Here is a 15,993-nt window from a genome sequence, read left to right as displayed (position 1 = left end):
TGCTACCTTGTAGAGGTGGACCTGGTCATAGAGGCTGTTCTAGTCCAGGGTAGAGTGGTGGGCACTGCTACCTTGTATAGGTGGACCTGGTCATAGAGGCTGTTCTAGTCCAGGGTAGAGTGGTGGGCACTGCTACCTTGTATAGGTGGACCTGGTCATAGAGGCTGTTCTAGTCCAGGGTAGAGTGGTGGGCACTGCTGCCTTGTATAGGTGGACCTGGTCATAGAGGCTGTTCTAGTCCAGGGTAGAGTGGTGGGCACTGCTGCCTTGAATAGGTAGACCTGGTCATAGAGGCTGTTCTAGTCTAGGATGAGGTGGGCACTGCTACCTTGTAGAGGTGGACCTGGTCATAGAGGCTGTTCTAGTCCAGGGTAGAGTGGTGGGCACTGCTGCCTTGTAGAGGTGGACCTGGTCATAGAGGCTGTTCTAGTCCAGGGTAGAGTGGTGGGCACTGCTGCCTTGTATAGGTGGACCTGGTCATAGAGGCTGTTCTAGTCCAGGGTAGAGTGGTGGGCACTGCTGCCTTGTATAGGTGGACCTGGTCATAGAGGCTGTTCTAGTCCAGGGTAGAGTGGTGGGCACTGCTGCCTTGTAGAGGTGGACCTGGTCATAGAGGCTGTTCTAGTCCAGGGTAGAGTGGTGGGCACTGCTGCCTTGTAGAGGTGGACCTGGTCATAGAGGCTGTTCTAGACCAGGGTAGAGTGGTGGGCACTGCTACCTTGTAGAGGTGGACCTGGTCATAGAGGCTGTTCTAGTCCAGGGTAGAGTGGTGGGCACTGCTGCCTTGTATAGGTGGACCTGGTCATAGAGGCTGTTCTAGTCCAGGGTAGAGTGGTGGGCACTGCTACCTTGTAGAGGTGGACCTGGTCATAGAGGCTGTTCTAGTCCAGGGTAGAGTGGTGGGCACTGCTACCTTGTATAGGTGGACCTGGTCATAGAGGCTGTTCTAGTCCAGGGTAGAGTGGTGGGCACTGCTGCCTTGTATAGGTGGACCTGGTCATAGAGGCTGTTCTAGTCCAGGGTAGAGTGGTGGGCACTGCTGCCTTGTATAGGTGGACCTGGTCATAGAGGCTGTTCTAGTCTAGGATGAGGTGGGCACTGCTACCTTGTAGAGGTGGACCTGGTCATAGAGGCTGTTCTAGTCCAGGGTAGAGTGGTGGGCACTGCTGCCTTGTAGAGGTGGACCTGGTCATAGAGGCTGTTCTAGTCCAGGGTAGAGTGGTGGGCACTGCTGCCTTGTGGAGGTGGACCTGGTCATAGAGGCTGTTCTAGTCCAGGGTAGAGTGGTGGGCACTGCTGCCTTGTATAGGTGGACCTGGTCATAGAGGCTGTTCTAGTCCAGGGTAGAGTGGTGGGCACTGCTGCCTTGTATAGGTGGACCTGGTCATAGAGGCTGTTCTAGTCCAGGGTAGAGTGGTGGGCACTGCTGCCTTGTGGAGGTGGACCTGGTCATAGAGGCTGTTCTAGTCCAGGGTAGAGTGGTGGGCACTGCTGCCTTGTGGAGGTGGACCTGGTCATAGAGGCTGTTCTAGTCCAGGGTAGAGTGGTGGGCACTGCTGCCTTGTATAGGTGGACCTGGTCATAGAGGCTGTTCTAGTCCAGGGTAGAGTGGTGGGCACTGCTGCCTTGTATAGGTGGACCTGGTCATAGAGGCTGTTCTAGTCCAGGGTAGAGTGGTGGGCACTGCTGCCTTGTATAGGTGGACCTGGTCATAGAGGCTGTTCTAGTCCAGGGTAGAGTGGTGGGCACTGCTGCCTTGTATAGGTGGACCTGGTCATAGAGGCTGTTCTAGTCCAGGGTAGAGTGGTGGGCACTGCTGCCTTGTATAGGTGGACCTGGTCATAGAGGCTGTTCTAGTCCAGGGTAGAGTGGTGGGCACTGCTGCCTTGTATAGGTGGACCTGGTCATAAAGGATGTTCTAGTCCAGGGTAGAGTGGTGGGCACTGCTGCCTTGTATAGGTGGACCTGGTCATAGAGGCTGTTCTAGTCCAGGGTAGAGTGGTGGGCACTGCTGCCTTGTATAGGTGGACCTGGTCATAGAGGCTGTTCTATTCCAGGGTAGAGTGGTGGGCACTGCTGCCTTGTATAGGTGGACCTGGTCATAGAGGCTGTTCTAGTCCAGGGTAGAGTGGTGGGCACTGCTACCTTGTAGAGGTGGACCTGGTCATAGAGGCTGTTCTAGTCCAGGGTGGAGTGGTGGGCACTGCTGCCTTGTGGAGGTGGACCTGGTCATAGAGGCTGTTCTAGTCCAGGGTAGAGTGGTGGGCACTGCTGCCTTGTGGAGGTGGACCTGGTCATAGAGGCTGTTCTAGTCCAGGGTAGAGTGGTGGGCACTGCTGCCTTGTATAGGTGGACCTAGTCATAGAGGCTGTTCTAGTCCAGGGTAGAGTGGTGGGCACTGCTGCCTTGTATAGGTGGACCTGGTCATAGAGGCTGTTCTAGTCCAGGGTAGAGTGGTGGGCACTGCTGCCTTGTATAGGTGGACCTGGTCATAGAGGCTGTTCTAGTCCAGGGTAGAGTGGTGGGCACTGCTGCCTTGTATAGGTGGACCTGGTCATAGAGGCTGTTCTAGTCCAGGGTAGAGTGGTGGGCACTGCTGCCTTGTATAGGTGGACCTGGTCATAGAGGCTGTTCTAGTCCAGGGTAGAGTGGTGGGCACTGCTGCCTTGTATAGGTGGACCTGGTCATAGAGGCTGTTCTAGTCCAGGGTGGAGTGGTGGGCACTGCTGCCTTGTGGAGGTGGACCTGGTCATAGAGGCTGTTCTAGTCCAGGGTAGAGTGGTGGGCACTGCTACCTTGTAGAGGTGGACCTGGTCATAGAGGCTGTTCTAGTCCAGGGTAGAGTGGTGGGCACTGCTGCCTTGTATAGGTGGACCTGGTCATAGAGGCTGTTCTAGTCCAGGGTAGAGTGGTGGGCACTGCTACCTTGTAGAGGTGGACCTGGTCATAGAGGCTGTTCTAGTCCAGGGTAGAGTGGTGGGCACTGCTACCTTGTATAGGTGGACCTGGTCATAGAGGCTGTTCTAGTCCAGGGTAGAGTGGTGGGCACTGCTGCCTTGTATAGGTGGACCTGGTCATAGAGGCTGTTCTAGTCCAGGGTAGAGTGGTGGGCACTGCTGCCTTGTATAGGTGGACCTGGTCATAGAGGCTGTTCTAGTCTAGGATGAGGTGGGCACTGCTACCTTGTAGAGGTGGACCTGGTCATAGAGGCTGTTCTAGTCCAGGGTAGAGTGGTGGGCACTGCTGCCTTGTAGAGGTGGACCTGGTCATAGAGGCTGTTCTAGTCCAGGGTAGAGTGGTGGGCACTGCTGCCTTGTGGAGGTGGACCTGGTCATAGAGGCTGTTCTAGTCCAGGGTAGAGTGGTGGGCACTGCTGCCTTGTATAGGTGGACCTGGTCATAGAGGCTGTTCTAGTCCAGGGTAGAGTGGTGGGCACTGCTGCCTTGTATAGGTGGACCTGGTCATAGAGGCTGTTCTAGTCCAGGGTAGAGTGGTGGGCACTGCTGCCTTGTGGAGGTGGACCTGGTCATAGAGGCTGTTCTAGTCCAGGGTAGAGTGGTGGGCACTGCTGCCTTGTGGAGGTGGACCTGGTCATAGAGGCTGTTCTAGTCCAGGGTAGAGTGGTGGGCACTGCTGCCTTGTATAGGTGGACCTGGTCATAGAGGCTGTTCTAGTCCAGGGTAGAGTGGTGGGCACTGCTGCCTTGTATAGGTGGACCTGGTCATAGAGGCTGTTCTAGTCCAGGGTAGAGTGGTGGGCACTGCTGCCTTGTATAGGTGGACCTGGTCATAGAGGCTGTTCTAGTCCAGGGTAGAGTGGTGGGCACTGCTGCCTTGTATAGGTGGACCTGGTCATAGAGGCTGTTCTAGTCCAGGGTAGAGTGGTGGGCACTGCTGCCTTGTATAGGTGGACCTGGTCATAGAGGCTGTTCTAGTCCAGGGTAGAGTGGTGGGCACTGCTGCCTTGTATAGGTGGACCTGGTCATAAAGGATGTTCTAGTCCAGGGTAGAGTGGTGGGCACTGCTGCCTTGTATAGGTGGACCTGGTCATAGAGGCTGTTCTAGTCCAGGGTAGAGTGGTGGGCACTGCTGCCTTGTATAGGTGGACCTGGTCATAGAGGCTGTTCTATTCCAGGGTAGAGTGGTGGGCACTGCTGCCTTGTATAGGTGGACCTGGTCATAGAGGCTGTTCTAGTCCAGGGTAGAGTGGTGGGCACTGCTACCTTGTAGAGGTGGACCTGGTCATAGAGGCTGTTCTAGTCCAGGGTGGAGTGGTGGGCACTGCTGCCTTGTGGAGGTGGACCTGGTCATAGAGGCTGTTCTAGTCCAGGGTAGAGTGGTGGGCACTGCTGCCTTGTGGAGGTGGACCTGGTCATAGAGGCTGTTCTAGTCCAGGGTAGAGTGGTGGGCACTGCTGCCTTGTATAGGTGGACCTAGTCATAGAGGCTGTTCTAGTCCAGGGTAGAGTGGTGGGCACTGCTGCCTTGTATAGGTGGACCTGGTCATAGAGGCTGTTCTAGTCCAGGGTAGAGTGGTGGGCACTGCTGCCTTGTGGAGGTGGACCTGGTCATAGAGGCTGTTCTAGTCCAGGGTAGAGTGGTGGGCACTGCTGCCTTGTATAGGTGGACCTGGTCATAGAGGCTGTTCTAGTCCAGGGTAGAGTGGTGGGCACTGCTGCCTTGTATAGGTGGACCTGGTCATAGAGGCTGTTCTAGTCCAGGGTAGAGTGGTGGGCACTGCTGCCTTGTATAGGTGGACCTGGTCATAGAGGCTGTTCTAGTCCAGGGTAGAGTGGTGGGCACTGCTACCTTGTATAGGTGGACCTGGTCATAGAGGCTGTTCTAGTCCAGGGTAGAGTGGTGGGCACTGCTGCCTTGTATAGGTGGACCTGGTCATAGAGGCTGTTCTAGTCCAGGGTAGAGTGGTGGGCACTGCTGCCTTGTATAGGTGGACCTGGTCATAGAGGCTGTTCTAGTCCAGGGTGGAGTGGTGGGCACTGCTGCCTTGTGGAGGTGGACCTGGTCATAGAGGCTGTTCTAGTCCAGGGTAGAGTGGTGGGCACTGCTACCTTGTAGAGGTGGACCTGGTCATAGAGGCTGTTCTAGTCCAGGGTAGAGTGGTGGGCACTGCTGCCTTGTATAGGTGGACCTGGTCATAGAGGCTGTTCTAGTCCAGGGTAGAGTGGTGGGCACTGCTACCTTGTAGAGGTGGACCTGGTCATAGAGGCTGTTCTAGTCCAGGGTAGAGTGGTGGGCACTGCTACCTTGTATAGGTGGACCTGGTCATAGAGGCTGTTCTAGTCCAGGGTAGAGTGGTGGGCACTGCTGCCTTGTATAGGTGGACCTGGTCATAGAGGCTGTTCTAGTCCAGGGTAGAGTGGTGGGCACTGCTGCCTTGTATAGGTGGACCTGGTCATAGAGGCTGTTCTAGTCTAGGATGAGGTGGGCACTGCTACCTTGTAGAGGTGGACCTGGTCATAGAGGCTGTTCTAGTCCAGGGTAGAGTGGTGGGCACTGCTGCCTTGTAGAGGTGGACCTGGTCATAGAGGCTGTTCTAGTCCAGGGTAGAGTGGTGGGCACTGCTGCCTTGTGGAGGTGGACCTGGTCATAGAGGCTGTTCTAGTCCAGGGTAGAGTGGTGGGCACTGCTGCCTTGTATAGGTGGACCTGGTCATAGAGGCTGTTCTAGTCCAGGGTAGAGTGGTGGGCACTGCTGCCTTGTATAGGTGGACCTGGTCATAGAGGCTGTTCTAGTCCAGGGTAGAGTGGTGGGCACTGCTGCCTTGTGGAGGTGGACCTGGTCATAGAGGCTGTTCTAGTCCAGGGTAGAGTGGTGGGCACTGCTGCCTTGTGGAGGTGGACCTGGTCATAGAGGCTGTTCTAGTCCAGGGTAGAGTGGTGGGCACTGCTGCCTTGTATAGGTGGACCTGGTCATAGAGGCTGTTCTAGTCCAGGGTAGAGTGGTGGGCACTGCTGCCTTGTATAGGTGGACCTGGTCATAGAGGCTGTTCTAGTCCAGGGTAGAGTGGTGGGCACTGCTGCCTTGTATAGGTGGACCTGGTCATAGAGGCTGTTCTAGTCCAGGGTAGAGTGGTGGGCACTGCTGCCTTGTATAGGTGGACCTGGTCATAGAGGCTGTTCTAGTCCAGGGTAGAGTGGTGGGCACTGCTGCCTTGTATAGGTGGACCTGGTCATAGAGGCTGTTCTAGTCCAGGGTAGAGTGGTGGGCACTGCTGCCTTGTATAGGTGGACCTGGTCATAAAGGATGTTCTAGTCCAGGGTAGAGTGGTGGGCACTGCTGCCTTGTATAGGTGGACCTGGTCATAGAGGCTGTTCTAGTCCAGGGTAGAGTGGTGGGCACTGCTGCCTTGTATAGGTGGACCTGGTCATAGAGGCTGTTCTATTCCAGGGTAGAGTGGTGGGCACTGCTGCCTTGTATAGGTGGACCTGGTCATAGAGGCTGTTCTAGTCCAGGGTAGAGTGGTGGGCACTGCTACCTTGTAGAGGTGGACCTGGTCATAGAGGCTGTTCTAGTCCAGGGTGGAGTGGTGGGCACTGCTGCCTTGTGGAGGTGGACCTGGTCATAGAGGCTGTTCTAGTCCAGGGTAGAGTGGTGGGCACTGCTGCCTTGTGGAGGTGGACCTGGTCATAGAGGCTGTTCTAGTCCAGGGTAGAGTGGTGGGCACTGCTGCCTTGTATAGGTGGACCTAGTCATAGAGGCTGTTCTAGTCCAGGGTAGAGTGGTGGGCACTGCTGCCTTGTATAGGTGGACCTGGTCATAGAGGCTGTTCTAGTCCAGGGTAGAGTGGTGGGCACTGCTGCCTTGTATAGGTGGACCTGGTCATAGAGGCTGTTCTAGTCCAGGGTAGAGTGGTGGGCACTGCTGCCTTGTATAGGTGGACCTGGTCATAGAGGCTGTTCTAGTCCAGGGTAGAGTGGTGGGCACTGCTGCCTTGTATAGGTGGACCTGGTCATAGAGGCTGTTCTAGTCCAGGGTAGAGTGGTGGGCACTGCTGCCTTGTATAGGTGGACCTGGTCATAGAGGCTGTTCTAGTCCAGGGTGGAGTGGTGGGCACTGCTGCCTTGTGGAGGTGGACCTGGTCATAGAGGCTGTTCTAGTCCAGGGTAGAGTGGTGGGCACTGCTGCCTTGTAGAGGTGGACCTGGTCATAGAGGCTGTTCTAGTCCAGGGTAGAGTGGTGGGCCAGGTAAACCTTTGGTTTTGAGGCACAGTCACAGGAAATACTTGGTTTACCTGCTGTGTGGTAGCAGGGTGAAAGTCTTTTCATGGTAGCAGAGTGGACGTCTTTTCGTGATAGCTGGGTGGAGATCCCCACTTGTGTGTTGGGGAAAGTAGAGGAAGCTTTTTCAATCACTCCCTTGAGTGCTGTGGCCACCCTTTCCTGCTGGGCTCTCAGGTCGTTTGTGCATATGTGTATTATCATGTGGCTGGGTGAGCCTAGTTGGCCCTCAGACAGAAGGTCTAGGGCTCGCTGGGTGTTTGGACACCAGAGTTTAGACACTGTGTGGTTGGAGGAAAAAAATATTTTCTGGTATGTTTTCCCATTTGAGTCCATAAGGAGTACACTCTGGCTTGTGTATGTCCTCAGTGGGCGTGGGAGGGTTGTCAGGAGGGCTATCAGGGTGGCTGACAGGGGGGGCTCAGAGGGGGTGGGATCCCTGGGCTTGTGGTTCTTCGTTTGTCTGTCCTGCTGTGGTGTCGAGACTTTGGTCGGGGTCTGGGGTGGACTGTTCTGCTGTGGTGTCAAGACTTTGGTCAGGGTCTGGGGTGGACTGTTCTGCTGTGATGTCGAGGCTATGGTCAGGGTCTGGTGTGGGCTGTTCTGCTGCGGTGTCGAGGCTATGGTCAGGGTCTGGTGTGGACTGTTCTGCTGTGGTGTCGAGACTTTGGTCAGTGGCTGAGGTGGACTGTTCTGCTGGCTTCTCTGCAGGGGTGGCTAGCTCTCTAATGGGTTGTTCTCTGTCACATTCCACCCCCCTCACCCTCTCCTCCAGCACTCTAATCCTCTCGTGCTCTGATCTTCTGCTGCTCCTGCTCTTTCTCCTGTTGATGGTGTCTCACCTCAGTCCAGAGTGCAGATATGTCTCTCTCCAACTCCAGCTCTCCGGGTCTGGTTGAGGGGGTGTCGTTGAGCTGGACAATGCTGACGGGAGTGTGTTCACCTGCTGTTCCAGGTCCACCAATCTTACCTCCAGCTGAGCGAATGTATCCTTCATTTCAATGAGGGAGTAGTACTCTGTGCAGGGAGGATGACTTTCTGCTTGGGGTTGCTCATCTGTGGGGTTGCATAATGAAGAGGTCTGGTCTTACATGCACGGAGTGGTGGTATCTTTCACAAGAGAGAGCTTATCCTGATGAACTATCTGTTCCTCCTAAGGATGATGTGAATTTTCGCAGCTATTTGTAAAAAATCGCGCAACATTTCAACGTCCTGCTACTCATGCCAGGAATATAGTATATGCATATGATAAGTATGTGTGTATAGAAAACACTCTGAAGTCTCTAAAACTGGTTAAATCGTGTCTGTGGCTATAACAGAACGTGTTTAGGAGTAAAAATCCCAGGGAAAACTGTTCACCAAAAACACACAAAAAATATTCATCCGCCAGTCAATGCATTGTTTAAGGCGACAGAAAAAAAACGAGGATCCCATTACAATGCCTACAGCTTCCACACGATGTCGCCAGTACTGGCATTTTATTCCTGTTTTATCCTTCGTTATATGACGTATAGGCACTTCCTGTCTTGAGCCGCACTGCAGGATGTTATGTAAACATGGAGGATGATTTCAAGACTTGCTGCTATCGAATACAGATCGCCCCGTGATCAATTTGATAGATTATTAACGTTTACTAATACCTAAAGTTGGTTTAGAAAAGTAGTTTGAAGTGATTTGTAAAAGTTTATAGGCAACTTTTGTAATTTTAAAAAGTGACGTTGCGTCTTGTAAATGGGAATTTTCCTGGATCAGACCGGCCTTCATGAAATTACATTTTGGGTATACAATGACGGATTTAATCGGGAAAAAGACCCAATTGTGATGTTTATGGGACATATAGGAGTGCCAACAGAGAAGCTCGTCAAAGGTAATGAATGTTTTATATTTTATTTCTGCGTTTTGTTTAGCGCCGGCTACCGCAAAATCTGTTGTTTCGGTGACGTTCTGGTATTTTGGGGGGTGCATGCTATCAGATAATAGCTTATCATGCTTTCGCCGAAAAGCATTTTACAAATCTGACTTGGTGGCTAGATTCACAACGAGTGTAGCTTTAATTCAGTACCTTGCATTAGTGTTTTAATGAAAGTTTGAGTTTTATCGAAAACTATAGGTGGCGCTCTGAAATGTCCGCTGATTGATGTTCCTGCAGTGGAACTATATTCTGCGTCATCCTTAAGATGATTTATAGGACTCTCTCTGGCTCTATAACACAGATTGAACTCCACGACACTCACAGAGAAACAGACACTGAGAACTTGCTATGGTTGTAGGCAAATTATGTAGAATGCCCTGAGGTGAAATTAATGATTTACATAAATAGAATTAGCAAAAAAAGACATTTAGATACTTGTTCTTTAAAACACAAGATGCAAGGGCATGTAAGTACACACTGTCATGCCCTGGTCTTAGTATTTTGTGTTTTCTTTATTTATTTGGTCAGGCCAGGGTGTGACATGGGTTTTGGTATGTGGTGTGTTTTGTCTTGGGGTTTTTCGTAGGTATTGGGATTGTGGCTTAGTGGGGTTTTCTAGCATAGTCTATGGCTGTCTGAAGTGGTTCTCAATCAGAGGCAGGTGTTTATCGTTGTCTCTGATTGGGAACCATATTTAGGCAGCCATATTCTTTGATTGTTTCGTGGGTGATTGTTCCTGTTCCTGTGTTAGTTTGCACCAGTTTAGGCTGTTTCGGTTTTCATGTTACGTTTATTGTTTTTGTATTGATTCGTGTTTCCTTTGTTTTATTAAACATGAATCTAAATAGCCACGCCGCATTTTGGTCCGACTCTCCTTCACATAAAGAAAGCCATTACACACACACACGCATGCACACACACATGCACACACACATGCACACACACATGCACACACACATGCACACACATATGCACACACATATGCACACACACACACAGTGTGCAGGCATCACTCTCTGTCTTGGCAGAAGAGAACGTTTCAGTATTTTCTGTAGTGAGGAGTGATTTGTAATGCAGGACATGCAAATAGAGATATTGTGGGAACACATTGACCTCACATTAGAGACTGAAAGAGATAGGCACTCCACCTGAGAAGAGTGTGTGTGTGTGTGAGAGAGAGAGGAATCCTACGTGAGACAGAGAGATCCTACCTGCCTGTCATTCCTCCAACTTGAAGGGGGACCACTCGCGCCCCTCACTCACAAGCCCAATTAGGACTGAAGAGAAGCTCTGAAAAGTCTTCTTTCACTCTCTCTCACCTGTTTTCTTTCTTTCTCCCTCCTCCTCCAACCTTCCTCTTTCTTTTCTCACCCTCTCTGCTAGCTGCTCATTAAAACACAAAAGGGGTTAGTCACATAAAAAGGAGCCTGTTAAGCAATAACTGTCTCGCACACTCAGAACTGCCTAGACTGGCGGGGTTATGGGAGTCTGCTTCCTCTGTTTCGCTGAAGGTTTGGGCTCCTCCTCTTTTTATACGATTTGAGACATTTTGGATACCACATACTGTAAGGTTGCCTACAGTACAAGTTTAGGATGTTATCAAAGGGCGATTACAGTACAGCCTAACACTTTTTTAAATAACCTATATACAGGGCCTTGCAAAAGTATTCATCCCCCTTGGTGTTTTTCCTATTTTGTTGCATTACAACCTGTAATTTAAATAGATTTTTATTTTTATTTCATGTAATGGCCTAACACAAAAAAGTCCAAATTGGTGAAGTGAAATATAAAAAATTACTTGTTTAAAAAAAAGTTATAAAATAAAAACAGAAAAGTGGTACGTACATATGTATTCACCCCCTTTGCTATGAAGCCCCCAAAATAAGATCTGGTGCAACCAATTACCTTCAGAAGTCACATAATTAGTTAAATAAAGTCCACCTGTGTGCAATCTAAGTGTCACATGACCTGTCACATGATCTCAGTATATATACACCTGTTCTGAAAGGCCCCAGAGTCTGCAACACCACCAAGCAAGCGGCACCACCAAGCAAGCGGCACCACCAAGCAAGCGGCACCATGAAGTTCAAGGAGTGCTCCAAACAGGTCAGGGGCAACGTTGTGGAGAAGTACAGATCAGGGTTGAGTTATAAAAAAGATCAGAAACTTTGAACATCCCACGGAGAACCATTACATCCATTATGGTGGGGGTATGGTATTTGTGCATCTGTAACTTTCTCACTCATCATTATTCACGATTCATTTAGGATTATTCAAAATCATGGTAGGATCCACATTAATATAGAAGTGTTTAAACACCTTATATTCAGAGTTACAATAAAAGTGACTCCAAAATGACACTATGTTATTTACCATTCATTTCTATTGGGCACAAAATAACATGAAACACAGCCAAAACAAACAGCAAATGCATCCAACATGATTGCAGAGTCACAAGCTTGATGTAGTCATTGTGTGGTATGAATACGGGACAAAGTATGGAACTTTTGACTACTTTAATACACAAGTGAATTTGTTCCAATGCCTTTGGTCCCCTAAAATGGAGGGTCTATGGATAAAAAGTGCTGTAATTTCTAAACAGTTTACCCAATATGAATGAAAATACCTTCAAATGAATGCTGACATTCTGCACATTAACCTCATAGTCATTGTATAATTGTATAAGAGGTTTGTCCTCTTTCAGCTTTCTAAAGGTGATGGAACAAAATGGCTGCCATTCTGAGTCCAACCATTCAGCTTTCCAATATATCCCATTTAGCAGACGCTTTTGTCCAAAGCGACTTACAAGTCGGCTGGGGCCACTACTTTTACATATGGGTGGCCCCAGCGGGAATCGAACCCACGACGCTTGGCGTTGCAAGCGCCATGCTCTACCGACTGAGCCACACAAAGATGGAACAACATTTCTAGGGAGGAAATGGCTCTTGTCAAAGTCCGAAGATGCTTTTGCAACTGACTGACGGCCAATAGTACCGGACAGGGCTACACTACTGGCAAACAGAAGATGTAAAGGCAGAGTATCGAGCCAAAATATCCCTCCATAATCTCTATGCATGTGTGTGTCTGGTACCTAACAGCCTGTCCCCTCTTTCCATCTTTATAAAATCATTCTAAGAGCTCAAGCTGGGCCGGAGGACCATAAAACCTTAATAGGATCCAAAACCGGATTACAGAAGTGGGAGTGAAGCACTGTAGTTAAATCTGCTCCCAAAGGCCATCAGAGTGGTAAATGTGTGTTTGTGGTTGTTTGTGTGTATGTAAATACATTTCTGACAGTGATCAGAGCAAGAACACAGTGCAAATTACAAACAGGATAAGACGACCAGCGTTGGCCCGCGTTATTAACAATTTACAGTACATCTTCTCCTACAACCATATGCACTCAACACACTCCGAGAAAATACACTACATGACCAAAAGTATCAAGCTCGTCCAATATCTGATTCCAAAATCATGGGCATTAATATGGACTTGCTCCCCCCTTGCCGCTATAACAGCCTCAACTATTCTGGGAAGGCCTTCCACTAGATGCTGGAACATTGCTGCAGGGACTTACTTCCATTCAGCCACACGAGCATTAGTGAGGTTGGACACTGCTGTTGTGCGATTATGCCTGGCTCGCAGTCGGCGTTCCAATTCATCCCAAGGGTGTTCGTTGAGGTCAGGGCTCTGTGCAAGCCAGTCAAGTTCTTCCACACCAATCTCAACAAACCCTTTCTATATGGAGCTCACTTTGTGCATGGGGGCATTGACATGCAGAAACAGAAAAGGGCATTCCCAAAACTGTTGTCACATTGTGTGCTGTAGCGTTAAGATTTCCCTTCACTGGAACTAAGGGGCCCGAACCATGAAAAACAATCCTAGAGCATTATTCCGCTTTCACCAAACTTAAAGTTGGCATTATGCATTGGGGCAGGTAGCTCTCTCCTGGCATCTGCCAAACTCAGATTCATCCGTCAGAATGCCAGATGGTGAAGCGTGACTCCAGAGAACGCATTTCTACTTCTCCAGAGTCCAATGGTGTCTAGCTTTACACCACTCCAACCGTCGTTTGGCATTGCGCATGGTGATCTTAGGCTTGTGTGCGCCTGCTCAGCCATGGAAACCCATTTTATGAAGCTCCCCACGAACAGTTCTTGTGCTGACCTTGCTTTCAGAGGCAGTTGGGAACTCGATAGTGAGTGTTGCAAGGACTGATGATTTTTACGTCCTATGCATTTCAGTACTCAGCGGTCCCATTCTATGAGCTTGTGTGGCCTACCACTTCATGACTAAGCCACTGTTGCTCCTATTTGTTTCCACTTCACAATAACAGCACTCACAGTTGACGGGTGAAGTTCTAGCAGGGCAGAAATGTGACAAACTAACTTGTTGGAAAGGTGGCATCCTATGACAGTGCCACATTGAAAGCCACTGAGCTCCTCAGTAAGGATATTCTACTGCCAATGTTTGTCTATGGAGATTGCATGGGTGTGTGCTCGATGTTATACACCTGTCAGCAACAGGTGTGGCTGAAATGGCTGAATCCACTACTTTGAAGGTGTGTCCACGTGCTTTTGTATATGCAGTACCAGTCAAAAGTTTGGACACCTACCAATTCAACGGTTTTTCTTCATTTAGAAAACATTTAGAAAACATCAACACTATGAAATAACAAAGTTAAACAAATCAAAATATATTTTATATTTGAGATTCTTCAAAGTAGCCAACCTTTGCCTTGATGACTGCATTGCACACTCTTGGCATGTTCTCAACCAGCTTCATGAAGTAGTCACCTGGAATGCATTTCAATTAACAGGTGTAGCTTGTTAAAAGTTCATTTGTGGAATTTCTTTCCTTCTTAATGCGTTTGAGCCAATCAGTTGTGTTGTGACAAGGTTAGGGGTGGTATACAGAAGATAGCCCTATTTGGTAAAAGACCAAGTCCATATTACGGCAAGAACAGCTCAAATAAACAAAGAGAAATGACAGTCCATCATTACTTAAAGACATGAAGGTCAGTCAATCAGGAACACTTCAAAAACTACAGCCTCAAAAACCATCAAGCGCTATGATTAACTGGCTCTCATGAGGACTGCCACAGGAAAGGAAGACCCAGAGATACTGCTGCTGCAGAGAACAAGTTCATTAGAGTTCATTACAGCCCACATAAATGCTTCACAGAGTTCAAGTAACAGACACATCTCAACATCAACTGTTCAGAGGAGACGATGTGAATCAGGCCTTCATGGTCGAATTGCTGAGAAGAAACCACTACTAAAGGACCAATAATAATAGACTTGCTCGGGCAAAGAGACACGAGCAATGGGCATTAGACCAGTGGAAATCTGTCTTTTGGTCTGATGAGTCCAAATTTGAGATTTTTGTTTCAAACCGCTGTCTTTGTGAGACACAGAGTAGGTGAACATATGATCTCTGCATGTGTGGTTCACACCGTGAAGCATGGAGGAGGAGGTGTGATGGTGTAAAGGGTGCTTTGCTGGTGACACTGTCTGTGATTAATTTAGAATTCAAGGCCATCATGGCTACCACAGCATTCTGCAGAGATACGCCATCCCATCTGGTTTGCTCTGTATGCCAAAGAGCCAAAACAAAAACAAATGTGTCATTGTCCCCATACTTCAGTATTTCACTTGCTTTGGCAACGTAAACATGTTTCCCATGCCAATAACACCCATTGAATTGAGAGAGAGAGAGAGGTTTGCTTTGTGACATTCCTAAAACAACAAATATTTGGCCATCCCATTGATGCTGCTGAATACCATTCCCTCATTGTGGTTTGCTAAGAGACTGATGACACAGCTGTGTCTCTCTCTCTCCCTTCCTTTCCCTATCACAGGAACTCACACCCTGGTGTGAGGCCCACTCCCGCTGTGTTGCTTCTCCACCTCAGCCACTGTGTGTGATCGATCAATAACAGTACACACTCATTCCAGCCAAACACACCCAGACATCCTCATAGGAGGGCTGAGGGGCTTTCACACACCAGTGGCCACACACACACACACACAGAGGAAGGGTGAAGTCATTTAACCATTACCAGCAACACACCAAGAGTGGCTTCAGAAAATAAATCAAATAGCCTAGGCTTAAAACACGAGACATGCATCTACGCTATGGACATAAAGTATACATTGCCAGATCTGTTTGTGATTTAGCCAACTCCTCTGCATGACTACAGATTTGGCTACTAGGCTAGAGGTGTCTGAAGAGGTCAAAATAAGGAAGATGTTTATGAGCAACTGTTGGTATATTATCGCCGTGGGGATTTTCTCCAACAGCATATCACCACGTGTTCATTTCTTCTCCAATTGGGCTTCAGCCAAGTGTCATGACCAAAAGCAACATTGACTCATTTGTCACGGCGGTGAACTAACATTGCCGGATGAAGAGCTCATCTTCCCTGATGTATCTGTTTGCAAAGCTGTTAATATCCCCATGATTGTTTCCATTAGGGTCTACAGATAGTAGAGAGGATACAGGCTTTCCTCCCAAGTCCAATCCCTTCCTAGGTTGGCGTATGGGCCCTGGTCAAAAGTAGTGTACTATACAGGGAAAAGGATGGCATTTGTGATCCTGTCCTAATGGCTTCCTATAACAGACATTCAGGAGTAATGAGAGAATGGTATGATATGGTAAATGCAGAGAGAGAGCGAGAGAGAGAATGGTATGATATGGTAAATGCAGAGAGAGAGAAAGAGGGAGAGAGAGAGAGAATGGTATGATATGGTAAATGCAGAGAAAAAGGAGAGAGAGAGAACGATATGGTAAATGCAGAGAGAGAGAGAACGGTGTGGCGAAATCTGCTCGGAGCCTTCACCGT

At 49.1% G+C, this 15,993-nt stretch overlaps 1 pseudogene; it reads right to left on the bottom strand.

Annotated features, from left to right (window-relative positions):
- The window catches only part of LOC135507518 (parkin coregulated gene protein-like), a 199,267-nt pseudogene that overhangs the window by 36,970 nt on the left and 146,304 nt on the right, over positions 1-15,993 (bottom strand).

The sequence above is a fragment of the Oncorhynchus masou genome, chromosome 21 (genome assembly GCF_036934945.1).
Source record: "Oncorhynchus masou masou isolate Uvic2021 chromosome 21, UVic_Omas_1.1, whole genome shotgun sequence".
In the NCBI taxonomy this organism is placed as follows: Eukaryota; Metazoa; Chordata; class Actinopteri; order Salmoniformes; family Salmonidae; genus Oncorhynchus; species Oncorhynchus masou.
Note: the sequence above shows the minus strand (reverse complement) of the source record. Positions and strands in the feature narration are given on the sequence as shown.